At 28.5% G+C, this 25363-nt stretch overlaps 1 protein-coding gene across 2 annotated transcripts in view; it reads right to left on the bottom strand.

The window, feature by feature from the left end:
• LOC129975728 (clavesin-2-like) overlaps nt 1–13970 on the bottom strand; it is a 42114-nt gene extending 28144 nt beyond the window's left edge. For both annotated transcript variants that reach the window (XM_056088907.1, XM_056088906.1), the window contains exon 1: nt 13755–13970. The gene's annotated coding sequence lies outside the window, so the exon portion shown is untranslated. The remainder of the gene's footprint in view (nt 1–13754) is intronic.
• Nucleotides 13971–25363: the final 11393 nt, after the last annotated feature.

Genomic DNA, 25363 nt, shown 5'->3' with positions numbered 1-25363 from the left:
TTAATTTTGAAATTGATTATACGTGGTTGCCTCTCGGGATTGAGAAACATATGCGTGAATGTAGAAACGTCCATTAAAACAGTAAACTAAACATAACGGATGTCCTCATGTCGTAATGAATGATATCTTAAAAGAACACCTGTACAGCTGTTTCTCAGTAATCATTATTATGAACAAACTTTAATTCTGCACCTTCCGAAGTTTGCTGTTGTCAAGTAGTTTATAGCTTAAAAGACTGGAATTGTTTCGATTTTTACCGATATAATAATTGTCCGATGGGCAGTGAATAGTGTCAGAAAAATCAATAATTTTATAATAAATATACCTCATTTCCGAGATTTGCTGAAAAATAGGCTGCCCTAAATTTAATTAGTAGGGTTTATGCATAATTTAATTGTTATTATTTCATCAACCAAGTATTTACACGCATTAAATTATGGCATATATCAAAGATAGGTTAGTTTAATAATTATATATATGCTCGATTCATCGTGTATATGAACATTCTTAAGAAAGTCAAGTCCCCTGACATCTTAGTGCTATTCAAAAAAATAATTTTCCGAATACTCTAGCTGTGCTGCAATTTCAGTTTTTATTGAAAACCCCGCCGGCGTCCTGGCATAGGGGTAGCGCTTCTTCCACGTGACCTTGGGGGTACTGGGTTCGAGTCCTGGTTGGAGCATAGTTGTTCTTCATCTGTGTTTTATCTGTGAGGTGTGTGAATGTGCCCCCCTGTAAAAAGGGGTTGTGCAAGCGAATGTGTGAGTTTCATCTTCATATGAGCTAGAAGTCAGACTTCTGCCCTTGGGTGCTCAGGGGTCTTTACCCTCAGAAACTGCTGCAACCCCTTTCCGTGGTAACGCGGACGCGACATCATCATCATTGAAAAACTTGAATACTAATTTCAATAGTAATTAATTATTTTATACGTATTATATTATGATGTATTCAACAAGATCACATCGTTTCATACATAAAATAGGTTATTTTAGAAACAAAATAATTACTAATTAGCCAAAGGAGATATAATACACAACAAATGAATAATGATGCAGGAAATATAAATAAAGAGTACTCGACCCTGCAGTTTTGAAAAGATTTGCTTTATTTTCCTCATAGTTGCAAGTTTTCCTGTTAGTTTTATGTTTTCCAATTAGATATAATGGAAATTTAGAATTTAAAAATATTTTTTCTGTTTAGAAATTAAAAAAATTAAAGTTTTACAGTTTTCCTTCAAAGTTACTTACCTTTCAAAATGTTTCTTTCATTCAATTTGCGAAGTTTTTTTTTGAAAGATTCCTTATAAACACTTAGTAGTTAATTGGTTAATGGATAAAAAATTAGTGAAATAAAAAAATTATTCAAAAACTTGTGCAGTATTTTTTAAAATATTCATTTTTCTTACTTTCATTATTTTTTAAATTTTTTTTAAAGTAACAGTTATAAAAATTGATTTCTAATTCTGTTAATTTAATATTTGTGAGTTTCCAAAAAATCTTCTGTTTTAAATAATATGCGTTTGACTTTGAGTATTTTATAGCAGATATAGCAGAAAAGTTTTGCAGTAGTTTATAGTAGACATATCCCTTCCCCCCCCACAAAAAAAAGAGAGAGAGAGAAACAGGCTTAACAATTCAACGTATTATAATTAAATTATTTTGTAATGAACCAGTTTTTTCAACAATAAACAAATATATATATAATTAAAAAAAATGAAAATTTAATAAAGTATTAGAAAAATTAGGTATATATTTTATATTTTAATTAATGTTTTTATACATTTAGGAAGGGGTCTTTACACTCAGAAGCTACTACACCCTCTTTCCGTGGAAGCGCGGACACGACATCATCATAAGGAAGTCATTCTTAATTCTTTGCAACGAATTCTTATCAATAGCCAGAAATATTCTAAATTATTTAATTAAAATATAAATTAAAAGGACCATGTGGAACAAGCAAGGCATCTAGATAAACTAATTCAATAAGAATGAGTTTAAAAATTTCTATAGAAACTTTTTAATTCCTATTTTTTATTTGAAACAAAACTAAAACTTGTAAAACTATAATAATACTGGCCTATTGAAATTAAAATTTTTAAGTAAATACCAATAGAGTCATCATCTTCGGTTTTACTAATTAATTTGATAACCAAATTCTAAATCGTTTTTGAAATTGTTTTATTTGGAAAATCCGACTTAAGCATTTCACGTGTTTTGTCATTAATAATAAAATAATATGCCATTTTAACTCGTATCATTTCTAAATCTATCAGAAGTAAAGAAAACAATAAATCATGCAAAAATATTGAAAAGGCTATTTTTCTTTAAAAAATGTTTCAAACTTAATGGAAAAATTATTGAAAATATTAAAATTAAAATTAAAAAATGAGTAGACAGTAAGAAAAGTGTTTTGCTTTATTATAACACAAAAGATTTGATATCTTACAAGTAAAATATAAAGAAAACAGTCGAAGAGGGGCTTACAAGTAAAATATAAAGGAAATAGTCGAAGAGGGGCTTACAAGTAAAATATAAAGAAAACAGTCGAAGAGGGGCTTACAAGTAAAATATAAAGAAAACAGTCGAAGAGGGGCTTACAAGTAAAATATAAAGGAAATAGTCGAAGAGGGGCTTACAAGTAAAATATAAAGGAAATAGTCGAAGAGGGGCTTACAAGTAAAATATAAAGAAAACAGTCGAAGAGGGGCTTACAAGTAAAATATAAAGGAAACAGTCGAAGAGGGGCTTACAAGTTAAATATAAAGGAAATAGTCGAAGAGGGGCTTACAAGTGAAATATAAAGAAAACAGTCGAAGATAGTCTGTCCAAATGACTACATATCTCGCAAAATAATTGTCCTATCCTTTCGAAATTTTCAAAGTAATTTAGTGAAATTTACAGTAATAAATTTAAATTCAAAATTCAGAAATTGACATTCCATTTAGTAAAGTCATCTTAAATGATTCATTCCTATAAATATTTTTGCAATATGTTAACTTGCATTATCTGTAAGCTTTTTGAAATTCCTATTTATCAAGAATAACAATTATAGATTCTTTAGTACTAAAGCTTTATTTTCGCAACACAGCTTTCGTTTGTTAATTCAGTCCTTCATTTGTTTGAATAGCTAAAAGGCCACATTAAAAGCTTCCGGACTTTGAAAATTTGTATATGATTTCATAGTTTTCTTGAATTAATTGTAACACTAAGTTTGAAAGATGATGAGCACAGTATTTTGCATGTTACTGATTCTATCGAATGTATTTTTTATATGTTACGGAGAAAATGAAATGTGTGAAAATACGCAATCTGTTGGTGGTTTCGTAAATTACGCAGGTAATTTTTTTCCTCATAAATGTAAGTAAATGTAATTGGAAGAAATATTGTTTCGACTAATTCAGATGTTTTTGTAATTGCTATTTTTCCTCCGATAATGGTAATTTTCCGATTGTACTTGAAATTCTAGAGCGTTTTGTAACCAAATGGAATCACATAGAAATATATTAAGTAGGAAAGATTTTTTTTTTTTTTTTTTTTTTTTTTGCTATTGCAACACTAGTTCACAGAAACAGTTATGTATATTAATATAATTTAGGAAATTTCACTAAAATTTTTATGTAATTGTTTTGGGATTTTCTTCTTTTTATTCGCTAACAATATGTATTAATGTATCATCCATTTATTATGAGTTTTTTTAAACTCTGAAATCAAGGCACAATTTATCTGTGGATTTCTAATGATATAATATCTGTGAAACGAAAGTAGATAAATACATCACCATAATTTAGAAAATTTCTCCAAAATTTGCTATTAAACTATTTTGAACTAACATTGCCTAACATTAACATCATTTATTAAAAATATGCTTCAATGCACTATATTGTTTTATTAATTTTCTAAATTTTGGAATCAGGGAATAGTTTTTTTTTAGTCTTTTTTATTATTATAACATTTGTAAGAAAAATAATTAATTTTTACGTCAACATACAGGTAATTTTACAAAATTTTTCTACGCAATTGCTTAAAACTTATCCTCCTTTAATTTCTTTACAATCTGTATATAATACACACTAACGTACTTGGCACAGAAATTGTTCCTATTACTTACTTTCGAATGGCAGCAGTCAAATATAGATAAATCGTTGCACGAACGTTTCCCTGCTGCTTCACTTGCGTCAGCACTAAAATTCGCATTCGCTTAGCTAACTCATGTAACTGCAAAATGCTGGGAGGAAGGCTTGCCGTTTCACTGAAACTTTAATTCTACCAAAGAAAATAAAGCTCAAATTCCTCTTTTCAATTGAGCATGAAAATAGACTAATCTTGTCAGATAGAAATCGTTTTGAGCCTATGAAAATTAACGTTCATATCTTCCAAAATTGTTATCTCACAAAAAATATTTTTTAATTATTTATTGAAAATTGAATTGAAAATGTTTTAAAATTTAATATGATATAATATTTGCAACAATGTTTTATTTCACATTGTGATAAAACTTAAATTAATTAATCAAAATATCACATCGCGAGCTTTTGAATATTAAAAGTAAGATAAAAATTGCTTTTACTGAGAATTAACTCCGAAGCAGAGTTTTCACTTCAGCTTTTATTACACTATAATCACGTAATATAATTTACATGGGTATTATCTGTAGTATATATATATATATATATATATATATATATATATATATATATATATATATATATATATATATATATATATAATATTGGCAAACAGGTTGATCACCAAAAATTGCTAGTATTTATTACAGTCATTGATTCTATTATTTAGCTTTGTTTCTTTTATGTTTACAAATATGGAACATAAGAATTGAGTTTCAGTTTTTTTTACGATAAGAAGTTCTGAAATTAACCCACTTTCTAATTTTCAGTGATACTGCGATATTTTAATACTTTCAGAATTTTGTTATCAGCCCACGCTTGTTTCTTATTTCTTTTTAAGTCTATATGAGGATATGATTATGCTACTTTCTGGTCTGTTTTTTTTGAAATGTTTTAACTACTAGATTGAATCTAGTCTGTTTATTTTTCGTTATAACTCACCCAAATATAAAAGACAATTGCCAGAAAATTTTGGTTGTTGTTTTGTTAAAACCGAGAGAAATCTTGAAGCCATTGAAATTTACAAAAAGAAAAAAAAAATGCTTTCCTTTTTAATAGTTCAACAGACCAAAAGTCAATAATCTAGCTGGACAAGCTGATCGTTATACGTCATACTAGTATTTATTGCAGGCATCCTTTTATTTATTTTGTGACCTAGGAATAAAGGTATATTTTTTCAGATGAATTTTCTCGCCTCATTATTTTCCAATAAAAAAATGGTTGTTAGTAAAAACGTTATATGAATCTTTGGCTCAGAAAAGAAACATCAGTTATAAAGTTTCAATTCTACTTAAAAATTGATATTTTTACGCGCTCGATTAATATTCAGCTTAATTTCTATATTTCTTATTATCTTTTAAACACTTTATTACCTCTTTTTTTTATCTAGAATTTTATATTTTAACAGAACTTAAGATGAATATGTGCAATTTTGAATCGTTTCTTTTTATTTATTTCATGAATGAATTCATTTTCTTCAGCGTAAAAAAGAATTATTAATGGAAGAAATCTAGCTAACTATAAACTACAGAGTCTACGGAAATTCTTTTTTTTTTGTACGATACACTATTAAACAAACAAAAAAAGACATAATAATAAGAAATGAATTCTTATTCATTTCTTAATGAATGATTCATTAGACAGCATTCCCAATTTGCCGAATTTCTGATTTTAATCGTTGCACCTGTGTGTTTAGAGATATAATTTTTGGAAATTCCTAAATGGAATAAATTAGATTTTTTTTCTTTTAAATAATTTTTAGCTTCATCTACGCTTAAATAATTCAACCTTTTAATATCCATTTTCCTATTAATGGTACATTTACATTTCTCTGGTGGAAACAATTTCATTGGTTTCTCGTTTGAAGAACAACTAAACGCATCTCCTTATTTTTCCCTTTTATTTAAAAAATCAATATGCTCTTGTATTCCCAAATACCTAAACAATTTTTAATAATCACATGTCATTCATTAGCTAGATTTTAAAGTAAAAAAAAGTTATCATTTTTAAATCGAATTTAGAGGTCAGTGAATCCGAAAGCAGTTTTGAGTTGTTTTTTTTTTGGTAATTAATTAAATTTCTTTTAATATATATCTGTAAAAGAGTAAAAAAAAAAGTTTCAAAATTACTTTTTGTGAAATTATAAATATTGTTTAAAAAATAATTCAATAAATGCCAGTTTTTTTCGAATTTAATCCTATTTAACAATAATCTTAAAGTTGATGATATATGACAATATATGCTCTAAATTAATGTAAACGCCAAAGGTTTCAAACAAAATATCGAAGTACTTCTTTTAAATCTACATTTATAATAAATAAAATACTGTAAAGCAATAATGCTTTGCACAAAGAAAACATTAATAAAATGTTAAAAAAATACGCTTTCTTTTTACACTCTAAAAATATGCTCTCACTAAAGTATTAAAGTGAAAAAGTATATGTTCTTGTCACACATACACACACGCACGCACACACACGCACGCACACACAAACATCTATTCTAAGCGATCTTAAGTAAGTGACTGCGTTGGAAGTCGATTTTTTGTAAAAACATTAATTCTTTTTATCTAATATTTTTTATATATGAACAGAGTTCTTTATAGAACCGTCTAAGTCGATTTTCGAGAAGTTACACTGATTTTTATATTTACTTATATATATATATATATTTTAATGCTTTTATATCAAATTCTAATCTCCAGCAGAAGTTTCATACGAAAAAAAAACAAAAAACAATTATTATTATATATTGTTCAGATTTGGTATAATAATTTCACAATATGTTTTACAGTTTCTGAACTGGAGAATTCATAATCCATTCATGTAGAAATATTTTATAGTTGTTTTAAGGCTTCACAATGCGAAAAAAATTGGAAGTTCCGTATTATTCATCAGTCAAACGCCAATATTTAAAGAGTGGAGAAATACAGCTTATTTTTTAGTTCAGGAATGAGATAAAATATTTCTTAAATTATCTACGAAATTATCGGCAAACCATTCTATAAACTTCTAAACTAAAGAATTTTGGCTTTATACCTCTTTTTAATAACCTCTCCTCCTAAAAAAAAAAGAGAGAAATGGAAGCTTTTTTGCCCCAATTTTTAAACATTTTCGATATTTTTTCTTTTGTAATTTGTCTAGAAGATTTTGCTTTCATAGATGTTTTTTTTTTTTTCATTTTTTTACATAACAATTAAAAAATATAACTATTTTAGAGCGCTTAATCCCGAATGTAGTTACATACTTTAAAAGCACGAGGCTACGAAAGCAGTATGCTAAGAGCGTTTGGTTGGTTTTGAATTTTTTTTCTGCCGTTTATTTTTGAATGAAATTTTTATTTTCGAGCTGTGTCCCAGAATAATATATAAAATGTTAACCCTCGAACGAAGAGTAAACCTTTATCAAAATGTCTTCTATCGTTTAACCACTTCACCAACTCTGTCTATGCGAACTCTTGTTGAAACGTCACTTCAAGAATCGGGAAACCTTATCAAATTCTGAAGCTCTGCTTGAATTTGAAAAGAATATTTATATAAGTATTATTCTAACAGAATAATTTTTTACAGGAATTCCGGCTTTTGATTCATCAGCAGCAGACCTTTCTAAATCTCTGACAGAACTATTTCTGTCCACCCTCACCAACACAGTACAGAATTCCGACATATTAACGGATGTCTTTGAAATCAGTCAAACAACACCCACAAACTTCAGACGCTTTTTGTACGATTACATCAAAGCATCAGCTACAAACCTTGGCATGGAATCTCCTCATTGCGCCGCCAACACCGCAGCTGCAGCGGTAGAGAACTATTTTGAAACCTTGGTGCCTCCAATGATAGTAAAGGTGTTTGGTAATACGGCCGCCAAGTTTCTGCTATCTGAAGGACTTTTGAATCAATCGAATGTTGTTTCATTAGCTCTTTCGTATGCCGAAGCATTGAAAGATATCGCCAAAGAAAATGTCAAACAAGATAACCCAGAATCGAAACTGAAAGCGTTGATGGATGGATTTGAGAAATTTTTAACGTCTGCAGATCTCCTTGTTGCGAGTAAAGGTCAGAAGATTGCCTCTACATTTGCAAATGAAGTGAAACTAGCTGGATTGGAATTGGGACATTTTTCACGTTCGTAGATTTTATTACGGACGTGAAAAAATTGCATGGACTTAAGAAAATAAAATGAAATTGGCTGGATTAAAATTGGGACATTGCTAACGTCCGCAGATTTTGCTGCAGATAAAGGTCGAAAAATTGCATCCATATTTGAAAATGAAGTGAAACTAGTTGGACACGGTAGCAATTTCTATGGTATTAACTGAATGTGATTCAATTTCAAATAATCTCTTTAATATTTTCATAACAATATTTTTGCCTTATTTTTTAACTTTTTTTAAATAATTGTACCAAAATTTGAAATAAAAATATTTTTGAAAAAAAAATCAGCATATTTTTTAAATTTTAAATGTAGTGGAGCTCTGAGAATGGGAAACATATGAATATTTCCGATTTAATCAAATATTTGATTTTAGAAAAACTCATGGAAAATATAAGAATAGAAGGAGTAATGAAAATTGTAAAGCAAACATGGTTTATTATAAGTTTTTATTGATAATATATTTTTATTAAACAAACAGTAAATCATTTTAATAAATAAAACAACAGTTTTATCAGGTTTTTTAAAATTATTTTTGAAATAATAAACCTTTAATTAAATAAATAATTCAAGTAAACAATATACAGCAATTTGAATATAATGACTAGAAAAAAATCCAAGATAATAACAATTTCACCACACGTATTTTTCTATGTCGTTTAGAAATATTTTGTTACATAGTTTATTAGCATCAGTGCATTAGAATTCTTTATTTGGAAATTTTTATAATTATTTGTAAAAAAATTATAATTATAATAATTTGAATGATACATTGTTAAAGAAAATGGCTTCATAACCAGCCAGAAAGATTTCGAGTATCCCTGGCGTCATTTGTGGAGAGAAGGAAAAATAATTTTTATAATCTTTAGACATTTATTTTTAAAAAATTGAAAAAACAAATGGAAGATATAAGGAATCAAATATTCAAACAGAAATCTTACTACTACTGCGGTAAGATGAAGTAATTGTATATTTTGTTTAGAATAAATTTTGTTAATATTGTAAACACAATGCAAGTTATAAGGTGTTAAATATTCCAAACAAAGAAAGGAATTTTTTGCATTTTAGGTATGAATATATTCATCGAAAAAGAAAATAAATATAAAATCTTTTATAATTCTTATTAATGATTTTTAATTATTCAAAATAATTCTTATTTTATTCGATATTTTAAAACTATATTAAAAGGAATCGAAGGTACCAGAAAAAAAATTGAACTAACAAAAGAATTGACTGTTATATTTTCATACTGAAAATTTTCACTTTGTTATAATTTTAAATTAGTTATAATCTTTATAGACAATGATGCAAAATCTTAATAAATCTTCTTACAACAAAAATATTGTTTGAAAAACCAAGAAAGAGATTACGCTTACTTTTAAATTAAAAAAAATATCCTTTTTTACCCTTTTGTATTATTAATCATGCAAAGTTTTCTTTTCAATTTGTTTGTAAGAAATCTTGTCATTACTTATGAGGTCACACTGTGTTTCTTCTAAAATAGGAAACAAGCCCTAACATGATTTTTCAAGATATTCATAACAGAAACCTAGTCTATAATTAGGTAAATGGATAACATTAGCATTTAGCTAATATAACCTAAACCTAGCTAGAATTATTAGCTAAATGGGTCCCATAGTTTTGACGGTTGACTAACTAAAGTGCAAAGACAACATATATGCATATTTAATAAAGAACGAACACTGGCGTCGAATAATGAAATGAAAATAACTATATATGACGTAAATTAAAAAAACATCGACAGAAACATAAAAGTACGAATCACTGTTGTAAACAACAAACGATTTTGAGTAAATAAAAAAATAGGAATTAAAGAAACAGCTCCAAACGATAATATGTTTAATGGATAATTAAATATAAGGTAATAAAATAAAGGGAAAAGTAGCATAATATTTTTAAATATCAAAAGAAATATTTCAATGCAAGGAATAGAAATTATTTGGTGTATAACAGATTCCGAATTTGAAATGAAGTTGGTTTTCGCACATTTATGACATGAACAGGTGTTGGCTTCATTGTTCTAGCAAAGTAAACTCATTACTTTTTTATAACCAACTTTAAAAGAACGGAACAAACAAGATAGAAGAATTAAAGTTTATGGCCTTTTCACCAAGATTATTTCAGCTGAAATTTCATTTAAATCAGTAAGGAAATTATGGCTGCTCTTCCGTGTACATTTGAGCCCAATAACTTGCACGTAGGGATTACAATACCGGTATACCGGGATACCGAATACCGGTATTTTGAGCCATTTGTGCAATTTTGTAATACCGGTATTCACAAGTTTAAATACCGGTTTTTCGGTATTTACTAGAAATTTTTAAAATTGTCTCCATTATATGTTCAGAGATCGCCAACATAGCAAAATAGTATACGTTTTTGTTTTTGCGTCTCCCTAACGTGCGAAATTAATTAGCTAATCAATGGCTTAAATCTAAATTAGCGAAACATGGGTTATCCCTGAAAGAAGACTAATGGAGCAACAGTTATGAATAAAGTTGGAAAATTGATTGGTGCAAATCAGCAATTGTGATATGCTCATGGAATTCAATTAGGAGTAATAGATGTATTATACCAAAAAAAAAAATAAGGGACAGAACAATCCAAATACTGTGAATATAGAAAAGTCGGATTCCGACATTGAAGAGAGTAAGAATGAGAATGATATTGACAATGAAGATAATGACAATTTAATTGTTGAAGAAGATACTGCTAATGAGGATGAAATATTAACCCATCAAGAATTGCTTCCTATAATTTATAAAGTTCGAAAAATTGTTAAGATTGTTCCCCTACAAAAAATGTCATATTATAAAAATATAAACTAACTGAAAATAAAACAGACTATATGTTAATAATAGATTCTAAGACACGTTGGAACAGTTTGCTCCTAATGATGGAACGATTTTTGAAATTTTGAAATCCAATCCAAAAAGCAATAATCGACTTAAACCTGTAAATTAATTTTTCATATAGTGAATTCGACTTAATATCCAGAACTATATCAGCTCTACTTCCAATAAAACTGACTATAGAGGCATTATGTCGGAGAGATTTTAATTTATTAACAGCTAATGCAACAATAAATTTCATTTTGTATTCATGAAAGAACAGCACACATCACTATCTGAAAAATTATATATTACATTGAAAAATCGCACAGAAGAAAGGCATACCGAAATAGAAAATGTCTTATGGTATTTACATAATTATAATGATTTTAAAGATGCAAATGAAAAAGAAGAAAAGAAAATAATCAATTCAAATCTGATTAAGTTTATAGTAAATTTTCTTAAATTTTTTTACGCACAAACCTATCCACATTCAAAAATTCGGTTCAGGTATCGAAGATTATGATGGCACTAATGTCGATAGAAAAAAGGAATTGTCTCTTGAACAAAAATTAGAATTAGTGATAAATAAAAGAATCAACGAACCAAAATACAATACAGAAATCAGCTATATCCAAAACCATCCTACGAGAAATCGATTTATTTGAAGATGAGGGATTTAGAGGTAAATACTTGGAAAAAGTATATCGCGCATTGCTAATAGTACCACCAACTAGCGTAGATGCCGAAAGAGCGTTTTCGACAGCTGGTCATTTTTGCACAAAATTACTTTTCAGGCTTAATACCAGTACAATTGATGCATTATGTTTTTTAAGATCACATTTCAAAAATTTGTAATAGTACCACAGACTGAATAGTGATATTTACACTTTTTTTGTAATTTAAATAAACAAGTTGTTCTTTTACTTTTTTGTGATTCTTTATATAGTGTTATAATTTATACGTTACATATTATTTTTTGTGATATTCACACTCTCTGGCAACTGACTAACTAGCAAATAAAACGAAAAAACAGCTGTGTTTTCGTTCTTTTTCTAAAATTTCTAATACCGGTATAAAAACCGGTATCCCGGTATTAAGATCTAAAAAATACCGAATACCGGTATTGAAATTTTGGTCCGGTATTGCAATCCCTACTTGCACGCTAAATGATATAGATGAATAGGAACTGGTATATAATTTTTTCACCAGATAAACAAATGAGCTCCAAATTTTGAATCAAATCTGCTAATGGCTTGTCTGCAGGTATTCGAAAGCACTAAGGATGAATTTTAGTATATGATATTAATCCCAAAATTGATTATATTTTTCTAATTACTGATTAAATTTTTTTAAAACGTGCACAATATGATTCAGAACTGCCTTTTAGCTGATTGGGTTAGTTAGTTACTCACAACCGGGGCTTGCTCCTAAGAGGCCCATTGTCACAGTACCATACACTCCTTGTTTAATTCTGTTTCTAGAGAATGATACCGTTTTTAATAAAATTCTAAATCATATCTGAAAGAAATTAAAGCACGCAACGTGTTTCTGTAGCATGATTTTGGCCTCTGGTTAGAGTAAAATTCTATATGTTTTTTTCCCAAATTTATTTTTATATCATTAATAGCATCTTTTCTGCACAGGCATATTAACAAGAAAAATAAAACAATAAAAAAATCTGAACTAGATCTCAAAAATTATAAAAATAAATAAGTCAAAGAAATTTCTGACAGCATTATTTTTCTATTTTAAGTCTGCGCTTTTTTTTATTTCATTTGAAATTAGAAAATGTGAAAAGATATAAGGAGAAGGGAAACTCTGCATTGCTGTTTTATCGGTAACCAGCGAGGCTAGTATTTTTTTTTTTTTCCAAATGGACCCACACTCTTTCTAAGTCGCCCCTGTTCTGATTGCTTGCCTACCTTATTGTATTTGAAAGCGTTCAAGCCATAAAAACAGCCCTAAATTAATTTAATTCAATGTGTAATCTGGTCTATAAAGGTTTTACATCAATTGAAATGATGAATCAATCGGTTATCGATAAGATGTTTAAAGAGCAGTTCTTATTCATTTCGCATCTTTGGTGACAAGGATAAACACAAAAAAAATCCACTTTGCAGTTACAAGCGAGAATTTTGAGAGAATAGAGCATTCAACTGAATTGTTTTGCTTAACGCTTTTTCTTCAAAAATAATTTTTCGGTGAAAGAAAACGTATTAAAAAATCTTCCAATAATTACCGAAACCCAAATTTTTCGATGTAAGGAAACATATTATAAAATCTTCCAATAATTATCGAAACCCAAATTTTTCGATGAAAGGAAACATATTAAAAATTTTTCTAATAATTACCGAAACCCAAATATTTCAATGAAAGAAACATATTAAAAAATTTTCTAATAATTACCGAAACCCAAATTTTTCGATGAAAGAAAGCATGCTAGAACATTTTTATACAATTTATAAAAAACAACAACAACAGATGAAACTTTTTAATAAATTATTTGAATCCAAATAATTTCACGAAAAAAAAAACATAATAAAGGAATTTTCAAATAATTTTTGATTCGAAATCCTTCTATAAGAGGAAACAAAATAAGACTTTTTTTTGTAATGCACTTACCTGAATCAAAACTTTTCTACTAAAACAAACAAATAAAAATTTGAAATAATTATTTAAATTAGATTCAGTTCAATTAATTGCAGTAATTACATGAAATTTAATTTAGAACAGAAAATCTTTTAAAGAACTTCAATTTCTGCTGGTATAGTTGTTGGATAGAGGGGGCGAAACTTTGATATTAAACCATCATCTCAGCAAATATTAGCTTTACGATAATTGAAAAGAGATAAATACAAGTTTTTATGCATGCATTTAAATGAGATAAACAGATAATGAGTGAATGAGATATGAAATGACATACTTCAAACACACGAAAGTAACGAGGCAAAGTACATTTTAGCAAATTTATCAGCTGCTCTTTAACCGATTGAAAAGCAAATAGAAGATTCTTAATATAGAATTTATTTTTATCGCGGAGGTAAGATAAATCTGAAAGATTTATTACACACCCGATTATCCGATTCGTGATTATCCGTCTCCCGTGCTTTCGTATTTTTTGTTGTTGTAATTAATTGAAGGGAAGACTTACAATAGCAACATTGCCAAAGCATTTGAAGCGGGCGTCTGCTCCGGTTCTCTTTAAGTGTCGCGTGCAAAATACAAGTTGTGACAGGAAAAGAGCAGCATTCAGATCCTTATTCATTTTTTCATCAGTGCGTAACGGATTTCACTTGTTGCCACTGCTCCTGATTATACTTGCACAGTAATTACAGTATTCGTATAAATTGTTTTCCGGGTATGCTTAATGTTTTTTTAAGTGTACCACAGTGATTTCAAAATGGGTGATACCGAAAAAAAGTTCATATGATTATGAAGGAGAAATTAAGCGTTATACAGCGACTAAAATCTGGCGTAACAGTAAAAAACCAGCAACTGCTTCTAGGATTCACCGGGCCGCTTTCACATTCTACTTGGCTTAAGATAAATGGAGATTTTAGTACTCATTGAGAAGTAAGAAAATACATGTTATAACAGTGAGTTTTGGTAAAAACATTTTGTCTTCTGGTATTGGTGGGCAAAGAAATGAGCACATAGAAATCCGGCTACTGTATTTAAAAAACAGTGAAGTGTAAATACAGTGTACTGTATTTAAAAAAATGCTAGAATTTTTCTGATTATTAGGATTTATTATGCAAAATATCTACTTAATTGTAGTCAGCAGTTTGTTTCTGAGCTATTAAAGACAGCCATATCCAGGGTGTCCATAATCAAAAGATTTTGCTTCAAATTAGCTTACAGACGAAATGAATCAGTTGAAATGCGTGAAATTATGAAGTAGATTTTCATAATCAGACTTGAATTTGTTTCAGAGGAGAAAGAATAATTAACATATGCACCACCAGAGGGCGTTTCATCAAAAAATGACACGTTTAAGCAAACGTTGACTATTTATACGAATTTTAACACGTTGCCGCACGTTAATTTGACGATCTAACTCAAAAACACATTTTTTTCGATTTTTTATGCCATATGAAACTGAATGTCAGTCGTATGTTTAAAAAGGAAAATTATCCCATTTTGTTGCAGTTTTTCCAGAAAATTCTCGATGGCTGTAACCGTCATTTGTCCATCATGACATTTTTTCTCTTTTTTAAAAGAAAATGCCGTCATTTGCTACATATAGCAGACATTTGAAAACCAGCCATCATTTGCTACATATAGCAGCCATTTGAAAACCAGCCATCATTTGCTACATATAGCAGACATTTGAAAACCAACCATCATTTGCTACATATAGCAGACATTTGAAAACCACCCATCATTTGCTACATATAGCAGACATTTGAAAACCACCCATCATTCGCTACATATAGCAGACATTTGAAAACCAGCCATCATTTGCTACATATAGCAGACATTTGAAAACTAGCCATCATTTGCGGCAACATCTTTAACACATAACTGGAGATTTGAGTTTCCTCACATTGCCAGAGACATGGAGTCAAAATGACCCCAGTGTTATTTCTCTTTTTTGTCTTTTGTAAACAGCATTAGATTTTATTTTGGAAATCATGTAGTTACCGAAAATAATAAAAATATTAATATTAAAAATGCTAAATGTTATAATAATAAATATTGAAAAGATGTTTTAAGAAAAATTTTAAAAATCTTTTAATGAGTAACTACTTTGTTCATATATTGCGGAATGACACTAATCTTAATAACTTTTAGAATTTAACAAACAAAAATGAAGAATACGATATTTTAAAATGTTATTTTAAGAATATTTCTTTATTCTTTTTCATTATTCAAATTAATAGCAGTTTCAGGGATATGGCGCCAACGATAGTGCTTTACAAAGGGACGTTAATATAACTAAAATAAACTAAACAAACACGCATCCCGAATACAGAGCCTGGAAAGTGCAATTTAGAAAAGGAAGTTCAGAAAAGATTTCATATTGTTTTAGAACCGTTAATTTTGAAGATTACTATTGATTGCTTTAAAGATTACTGTTTATCACTCAAATGCCAGTTCCTTTAACCCAAGAAGAGTACTGTAATTTTCTGGAAAAAATATAATAAGTATCTAATTTTCTTTTATGGGATGTCATTTTAGGGGTTCAAGTTCATTCCGATTGTATCTGAGGAAAGTCATTTTCTCATTTTTAAAGTGCTTTTAAAAAAATATAAGATATGGTATTAGTATCACTTAACAATTGAAAATAATTCATTTAATTCAGTTACTTTGTTGTTTGAAGAAAATAAAGTTTTCTTGCATTGTTTAAGAGTTAATGGAAGAAGAAAGATTATTCTATAAGTAATTTATTTTATGTATGGTAATTGTGTAATTATAAAAATAAATAATAATTTTCCGCAACCGAAAATTTTTATGCAGATAATATTTCTTTTTATATATGTCTGAGAAAAAAAAAGAAACCTTTTATCATGAACTGTAACGATTGATTACTTAAATGTGGAATTCTTTTTATTTATTTCATTATTTAAAGAAATTTTTTTGTATTATTTTCATTTGATAAGTTTTTTTTATTACTTACAGAAATCAAGCAAACCTTTTTACCCGAAATATAATAATAGTATATATGACTTCACATCAAAAATTAATTTAAATTTCGCGATTAAAAATTTTATTGAATCTGTTGAAAACGAATATTATTATATGGTGAGAAATGTAGATATAACCTAAAAGAAATGATATTACAACACTCTCTATTGAAAGCATTTTAAAATTATTATACTTTAATTCTTTTATTGGAAGAAGAGTGAAGAATATATTTGTCATATAAAATAAAAATTAATGAGATAACTGAAAATTCTTCATATTTGGAGTTGTTCTAATAAGTCATATATTAAGAGAGGTTATTTATAATATATTATTGCAATAAATATAAATAAAGTTACGATATATCGAGAATTGTCAATTAAATACAATCTTCATCATCCGCGATATAACTTGGATGATATATCTCTGTAATATACAATCTTCTTTCAGCTTTATTTAGAATTGGCTTAAGTTATTTTAGGTTGGTACCTTCTAACGAAATTATACACTAGCGAAACACTAGAGCCTTTGGCGACCAATTGGTTCTCTGGGATTCATGTAATCAAATATATATTTTTTATAATTTGTGCAGTATCTCAAAAGTTTTTCTGATTCATCATCAAATTCATTTTCTAATTTTAGCTTCAAGAGGCTTTAAGTGACATAAATAATAACATTTTATTCTGTTTCGATCAGTGGATATTCTTCTGAAAAAATTATGAAAATATATTTTAAATACAAGTCTTTGGTAATAAGGAATCATATTAAGTGAAATATTCTCGATATTTCAAATTTTAAATTAAAAAGAAAACGTTTATATATTCTGCTAATAAATCTGAATAAAGTTATGAAGTTTTAAATATCACTTGGACAATCAAGAATTAAAAAAAATTTATACTAATCAGCCTTGAGGAAACTCTGTTTGCTTATCGCACGATTTTATAAAAAAGTGATACTCAAATTTTCATAACTTAGTCTCAGAACCATGAAATATTTTTTATTTTATTTAAAAGGTTATTGTCTCAAGAATATTTAGTTAGATACAGGTACTTGTATAAATGTATAATGTGCCCGTATAAAAATATAAAAATTGTAATTCACAGAACATTTATTGACTTAAACTGCCTAAAATATTACCTTTACTTCAATTAGACCATTTTTCTTATTAGATGTTTATACTTAATACTAAATGTACTACAGAAGTATTGAATTAAGTTCTAAATACTATAAAAATATTGAATTAATTTTATAGATACTTTGAGAATTCACAAAAAAACCCTGCTTCTTGCATTTATCTGTTGTAGAAAATACCATGTTTCATGTTTATTGCGTTTCTTACGGACACGTGCTGAAAAGTACAATTTTCTAAGTTTAATTTGCAGTAAGAATTCAATCTTTTCATTTCACGTTTTGTCAACGTGATGGTAATATGTTGATAAAAACCAATTTTTCCCCATGCACGTTTGGCGCTCTCGTGCATGTTAAACTTTATTTTCATTTATTGAGGGAAATAAGCTGAAGGAAATTGTATTTAAAATAATTTTAAAAACTTGATTGAAAACATAAACGTAATTTATTTGGTAAAAATATTTTCATTATTGAAATGATCTTGTTTGAATTTTAAGACGATCTAACAAATCATTTTTGTGATGCAATGTTTTTGGAAGAAGTTAATCATAGAAAAATGCCAACATTTCTCTTCATATTTAATTAATTAAAATTCTAAAATAAGTGAAAAAAATCTCTCTGAATTGTATGTTTCCATCCTACAAACTATATAAGTGTCAAATTTAGCAGGCCTAGGCTAGACGAGGTCCGATCTGTAAAACCCCAACTTACCACACGCATAGTGATTTTTATAATAAATAAGCTTTGATGTTATTGAACCAATTAAATGGATATATTTGAAAAACAAAAGCAGCTTGCTCTTTATCTTTTTGTATGAAATCTCATAAACTGGAGAGCTTTCAATCCGTATACAAAAACTGAATTTCACAAAAATAAAAACTTCCGAATGATGGCCGATGAATTTTAAGCTCTTTATAACTTCCAGATGAATTCCCGCATAAAATGTTCAGGTCTATATATCGAGTATGATATTGCTTTAAATAGAATTTTTTAAAAATGCATCTTCTATAAAAGACGTTTTGAAACATTTCTGAGAAGTTATTTTATATAAAACACATATAGACCTAAAATATTGATTTAAACGCTCACAATGGATGTGCAGCGTTTTAGCTGGCGAACGCGAGCAATCTGTTTGATAAGTTAAGCTTGTAAATTGGCGAAAATATTGTCAACATTTGTCCTGTTTTTGAGACTGGCGACTCTGTTAACCCTTATCGTGGCAAGACTGCTTTTTTGAAAACAAGCAAAAAAAAAAAAAAATGTATATAGGTAGCTTTTTTACGCTATAAAAAATATAAAAAAATAATCTAGATTTTTACAACAGAGAAGAGTAAATATTTATTTTTTGTAATACTTTACTTTTATTACATATTTTATAATGGTAGTATATTTTTATAAAGTTGTATGTATGGTATACTATACAAAATGAACATAAGGGTTAAAATTGCATTTCAAGGTATTTCTCGAAAATGGAGAATAAAGACTGACTTTTATTGATGAAGCACGAAGCCATTTTATAGAATAAAAATTCACGAAATAAGTTCAATGGTTAGACTAAGGAAAAGTGAGATCTTTACTTCAGATAGAGTGAGCAGTGAAACAATGGTTTTCGATTAGTGAAAGACTGGCAGCCATTGATGATACATTTAGAAGCATTGAGTTTTCATATAAAATAAAAAAAAAATGGCGAAATCAGTTCAATGGTTAGACTGGGGAACAATGCAAATGCCTTTACTTCAGATAGAGTGCTCAGTGGGACGATGGGTTTTGGAAATGGAGAGTAGATGACCACCTGCAGCAAGTCTAGAAATCATGAGTTCTCATAAAAATAAAATTTGGCGAAATAATTGTAGTGACTGTCACCAATTTGTTGTCTTTTCGGTTTATAAATTATTTTAACTATATAGGAAATAATTTTTAAAGTGTTAATAATAATTGATCGCTTTAAATTCCTGAATTATTCCTTAGAAATGCAATTTCGAAGATAGATGTCAGGAAAGAGGTAATATGCTAGAGCAATTGTTAGAGGAATTTGCAAAATGTTATATATTTTTGAATGTTATTAGGGAAAAATAAAATTCCTTAGTAAATGCGTTAAAATTTGTTAGTTAACACGGTAGTTTTTATTAATGGGAAGTAAAATATGTTAGTTTATAATTACGTTAATGTGAAAATACGTTAGTCAGAAATTTGATTGCTGCATTATTTATTTGAAAAATGTTTTATTTTTCCCATCTATAGCGATTCAATTTTACTTCCTCGTATATGAAATAAAAATAAACTATTTCAATCATCATAATAATTCACATTCGGGGGTTTCATGAACCTCTTAGTTTCATACCTTCTTGAATCAGAAAAACACATTTTTCGATTCAGGGAAATTCAAAAAATGTATTGCGAATACGATAACTCATAAACAATTTTTGATGAAATTGGGCTTAGTCATATCACTGATTCACCGACCCGCCCGAAGGCACACGGATAAAGAATACTGAATGACCCGACCGCCGCAACAGCAAGATTAAGTCCTAAGGGTCATCACCGGCCACGGTACAACCCTTCCCGAAGGAAGTACGTCCCGTCATCGATGGGAGGAGCCAGATCCCCCACCTTTTTGTGTACGCTCCAGGGTGGAGAGATCCCAAGGGGTTGATAAAATTGGGCATATCGATTTTACACTAAATTTGTAGATTTATACCAAAGTTTGAATAAAATCCTTACATAGGATATCTATCTGTCTAGCTGTCCGAGCAATGTTGAATAAGATAACTACAAAGCATCAAAACATATACATTGGACGAAATTTAACAAATAGATTTAGAACCTAAAGCAGCTACCTTTAGTACCTTTGAGTCAAATCCACCAAGTGTTTGAATACACACTTTATAACTAACGTGCTATATCTAATTTCGCTATAACTCTGAAACGCAAAAAGATTAATGGAATTTATTGCACAGTTTCAGCATCTATAATATCGACCATTTTAAAATGTTAACTCAAAACTTTCAAAAAATTAACTGTCTTTTGGTATGTGCCTTCAATCGTGCATAATGCGGTAATTCAAAAGCTCAATCTGGAATGTGATCGCGTAACTAAAATTGTAGTGTCGCGACAAATTTTATTTCGAACGGTGGGATAAACAATATCTGAAATGCAAATACGGTCGATCTTTTGCAATATTTTTTATTACAAAATCGTCATGTGGAAAATTATAAAAATCAAAATCGGTGTACTCTTGGAATATACCCTTTTCTATAGATGATAAAAAATTTTTTTTGAAAGATCATTACCGCAGGTTACAGATGTCACTAACTTACTACTTGAAGCAACATTATTCTTGGATTAATAAAAAAAATCTATACTTATATAAAGCGCAATGTGTGTGTGTGTGTGTTGGCACTCTATAGGCCAGACCGTTTGACCTACAGCTACCAAATTTGGTAAATGTATACTTTGGAAGTCGGAAATGTGCAACTGGGGTCCTTTTTTTTGAATTTTGAATTCAAATTTTAATTATTAATTAAAAACTAACTTTCCCGCCAAAAAAAAATCTTTTCATTTTCCCCACCGCCAAATGAGTAAGGCTTCAGTTTTTTTCCCACGCTAATGAGGCTAGGATTAACATTTTTCGGCCGATTATTTCAAACGATTCTGTTTATTTTCTTAATGTTTGATGCATTTAAAACTAAACATTGCTAATGAATCGATCTTTCAGATTCATTCTGAAGTACTTTTGAATTAAAATAAAACAGAAAGAAAATTAAAAATTTCTAATCTGCATAGCGTTACCCCAAATGGGGAAGAAATATTCACACATTTGCTTTACCGTAACTGGCGATGAAAATTCACGCATGCGCATTGTGTTCTGATTGTTGACAATTATTAACAACGGATGCGGACTTGATTTAAATTATTTTTAGGTTAGTTGTATTTTTTGTAATTAAATTGTATTTATGTGAGTTATATATTTTTTGTATGTGCTTATAGTTTTAAGTACATCGCTTTTTAAGTAGTTGTTTTTAACCTGTTTTCGAGCTATTATTTTAAACGATTCGTTTTATTTTCTTAGTGTTTGATGCATTTAAAATGAAACATTGTTAATGAATAGATCTGCTCATGATGAATCTGAGAAAAGTTTGTTGACAAACTCTTGAGATATGACATAAATTAAGAAAGATATTCTTTAGTGCCCATAAAGTTTAAACGCTCAGTGACTCTGTTTTCAGTAATCATATTATAAAAAAATGCTTTGTCTCAGTAAAAAATATTATATTAATTGCAGATTAATCCTTTCCACTTTAATTTAAGGCATAAATTCTACGGGAGCTAACATAAAATTAGAGAGATACATATTACGTTATGACTGAAAGCCTTTATAATATTATGAGTGAATTATATGACTATCAAAATTTCAAAATATTTTGATGAAGAAGCTATTAAAGTAGGTATTGCATAAAATGTTTAATTATTAAAATTTTAACAAACATTAAGATTGGCGAACCGGCTGGTCGCCAAAGACGGCTAGTTTATTAATAAATTAAATTATTTAAGCATTTTTTTAAAATTGAAATTGATCAAACTTTAATAAAGGAACTTAATTTAATGTTCACTTTATAATGTTCACTTATAAATAAATTCTAACAGATAGTATATTAAGCTACTGGTAATTATGTATTAAAAATGTATTAGAGACATTTATAATTTTAATTAAATTAATTACATTTATATTAGGTATTCACAAACACTGAACTCGTATAAGAATTAAAAATTTAGTTTATTAGTTAATCATTTACAAATTTTAGTTTCGTGATTTATGCGCATATTAACTGATAAGTGTACTAGTTTTTACTATTTAATCATACACTATTCATACCATACAATGGTACTATTCTAACTTATGATACATTTACAACCTTTCGTTTGTAAGTATTTCGCCCATTTTCAACATACTTAAATTATAAAAGAGAAGTTATATCTAAATATATTACTTTTAATTTATTTCTTCCTAAACACTATATAAATTATTTTACAGTTTTAGTTATAAGTTTAGGCTGGGATAGCCTGGTTGGTAGAGCGTCGGATTCGCGTCACTTAGGCTGCGAGTTCTAACCTCGCCGGCCGAAGATTCCCCGCTTGCTTGGTGGCTGACGCGCGTTAAATCTGTCGGGGTCAACTCCATGTCGAGAGTAACACCACTGGGGGTACTGAATCAGGGGTGATCGTTTTCTGGTTCAGGTCTAAATTACGATCGGTGGTTGAGTGAATGAAATCCGCCCCGTAAAAAGGGTTGTGACTAAGTTGTTAGCTAAGTTGTTCTCTTGGCCCTAGATGGCGTTACTATAGAAACAAGAGGCGCTCCCCCTCAGGCTTAAATCGACTGTCTTCGAACAGCGGGTTTGTCCATGGCAAGTGCCATAAGAAATGACAACAACAATTATATGTTGGCATATAAATTGTGGAGGCATTTATTTTCTTTCTTTTCAGGTAGGCGAACCAATTGACAAAAAGGCACTACAAAAGAAAGAAGAACGGGTTGATGTCATTCTGTTGGTTGGGGATGGTACGACGCATCATATAGTGCGCTCTTTCAGTACTAAAGCACAGAGCACAGGTAAACCAAAATGAAGTGACAAACTTTCTGGAAGATCAAAGACGGTAACAGATTTGCCTGCACTGACACTGGGACCTGTTCTTTCGAATTTCTTGATAAATTTTACCAAGGATTGTTTGTTTTTTATCATGGGTTATCAGTGCATTGCGCATTAAGAGTACATTTTATATGATACATGGTTCCATTCCGGTCTAATAGAATGGTGTTAACTCGTTCTTTCGTTATTAGTAGCATCTTTTAATCAATTGGTTCACCTTCCTGGAAACGGAAGAAAAATTAATCAATTATTTTACCATTTGTGCGGAGATTTACGACTTACAGTGTATATATATATACATTAAAATACAGGGTGGTTATAAAGTCTTCACCTGATTGCACAGATCTTTATGAAAGGACCATTGAACATAATATAGTGATATTTTTGTCATAGAATAATTGTTCTCTTAATGTTTTATAGTTCAACAGATAACCCAACTAAGGCAGAGATAGTGATTTTGGATTTGATTGTTATCAGAATGATGTCAACGAAGGAAAAAAAAAACTCAATGTGTTCTTCGGCTCTACGATTTCCGATTGACCAATACTGTTTGATGTCAGTTTTGAGATTGCATAAAGGACAGGGTATTTGGAAACACCAGTTGAAAATACTAACAGGCTTTAAAGTTAGGATACATAGATGCTGTTCATAATATGACAGTCGACATATTGGGTAATACTTAGAAATAATCGAAATACTCTTTGTCTTCTTAGAGAGCTCACATTAAAATTCCTTTGCTAAATTTTATTAAAATTATATAAACATTTTTACAACATTTCGAAACAATCGAAGGCCAAATTATGATGGTCTTTATACAATAAGTTTTTGTAACCATGAAAAGGTAATTTTGTGACTAATCTACATATTTACACATAAATAAAAGAAACAACAACATCAGAAATTATTTGAAACTGAATTGTTAAATGCTAAAAATTTATTCTTTTACCATAAAATTAGCAGTTTATTAAAACAAGTATGCATTATTCGTTGCTTCATTACACATTAGATATTTATAGAAAAATAGGATAAAACAATCCTCACTAACAAATGAATATACATATCTGACGCAAAAGTGAGTCATAGCAATAAATACTTCAAAATATGTTTCTATAACTTTGAATATTACTGGAAATTGCATGATACGACATGCAAGATGAAAAAAAAAAAAAATACTCAAAAAATACAACACCTCATAGAGTAGTTCACTGGCTTTAGGAAATCACATCCAGCAGGTAGTCACATATTTGTCGTTAAAAAAGTTTAAAAAATCCAATTTAAATTAAAAGTTATTTGAATTTAAATTGGATTTAAAATTAAAAACTAATTGATGTGTTAAAGATTTATTTAAAACCTACAGGGCATAAAACTGCGTAAAAACATTTTCACACTATTAAAATTTTTTTTCGATATTATCAATTTTATATATGGATTTTTTCTTGAATTTTAATAAATTTCTAAATATATTTTATAAGAAAATTATGAAGAAAAGAAATGAAATAATATTTTATAATAAAATTATGAAAATTATCAAGAAAATTCTTATTATAATTTTATAAGAAAATTTAATTATATTTAATTAAATTATTTTTAATTTAATTTTATTCTTATTATAATTTAATAAGAAAATTTAATTATATTTAATTAAATTATTTTTAATTTAATTTAATTCTTATTATAATTTAATAAGAAAATTTAATTATATTTAATTAAATTATTTTTAATTTAATTTTATTCTTATTATAATTTAATAAGAAAATTTCATTAGTTAGATTTATATTCATTCAACGTTATAACGATTTTAAATATTTTTGTTTGCATACGCAGCTGGTA

The sequence above is a fragment of the Argiope bruennichi genome, chromosome 7, assembly GCF_947563725.1.
Source record: "Argiope bruennichi chromosome 7, qqArgBrue1.1, whole genome shotgun sequence".
Classification (NCBI taxonomy): domain Eukaryota; kingdom Metazoa; phylum Arthropoda; class Arachnida; order Araneae; family Araneidae; genus Argiope; species Argiope bruennichi.
Note: the sequence above shows the minus strand (reverse complement) of the source record. Positions and strands in the feature narration are given on the sequence as shown.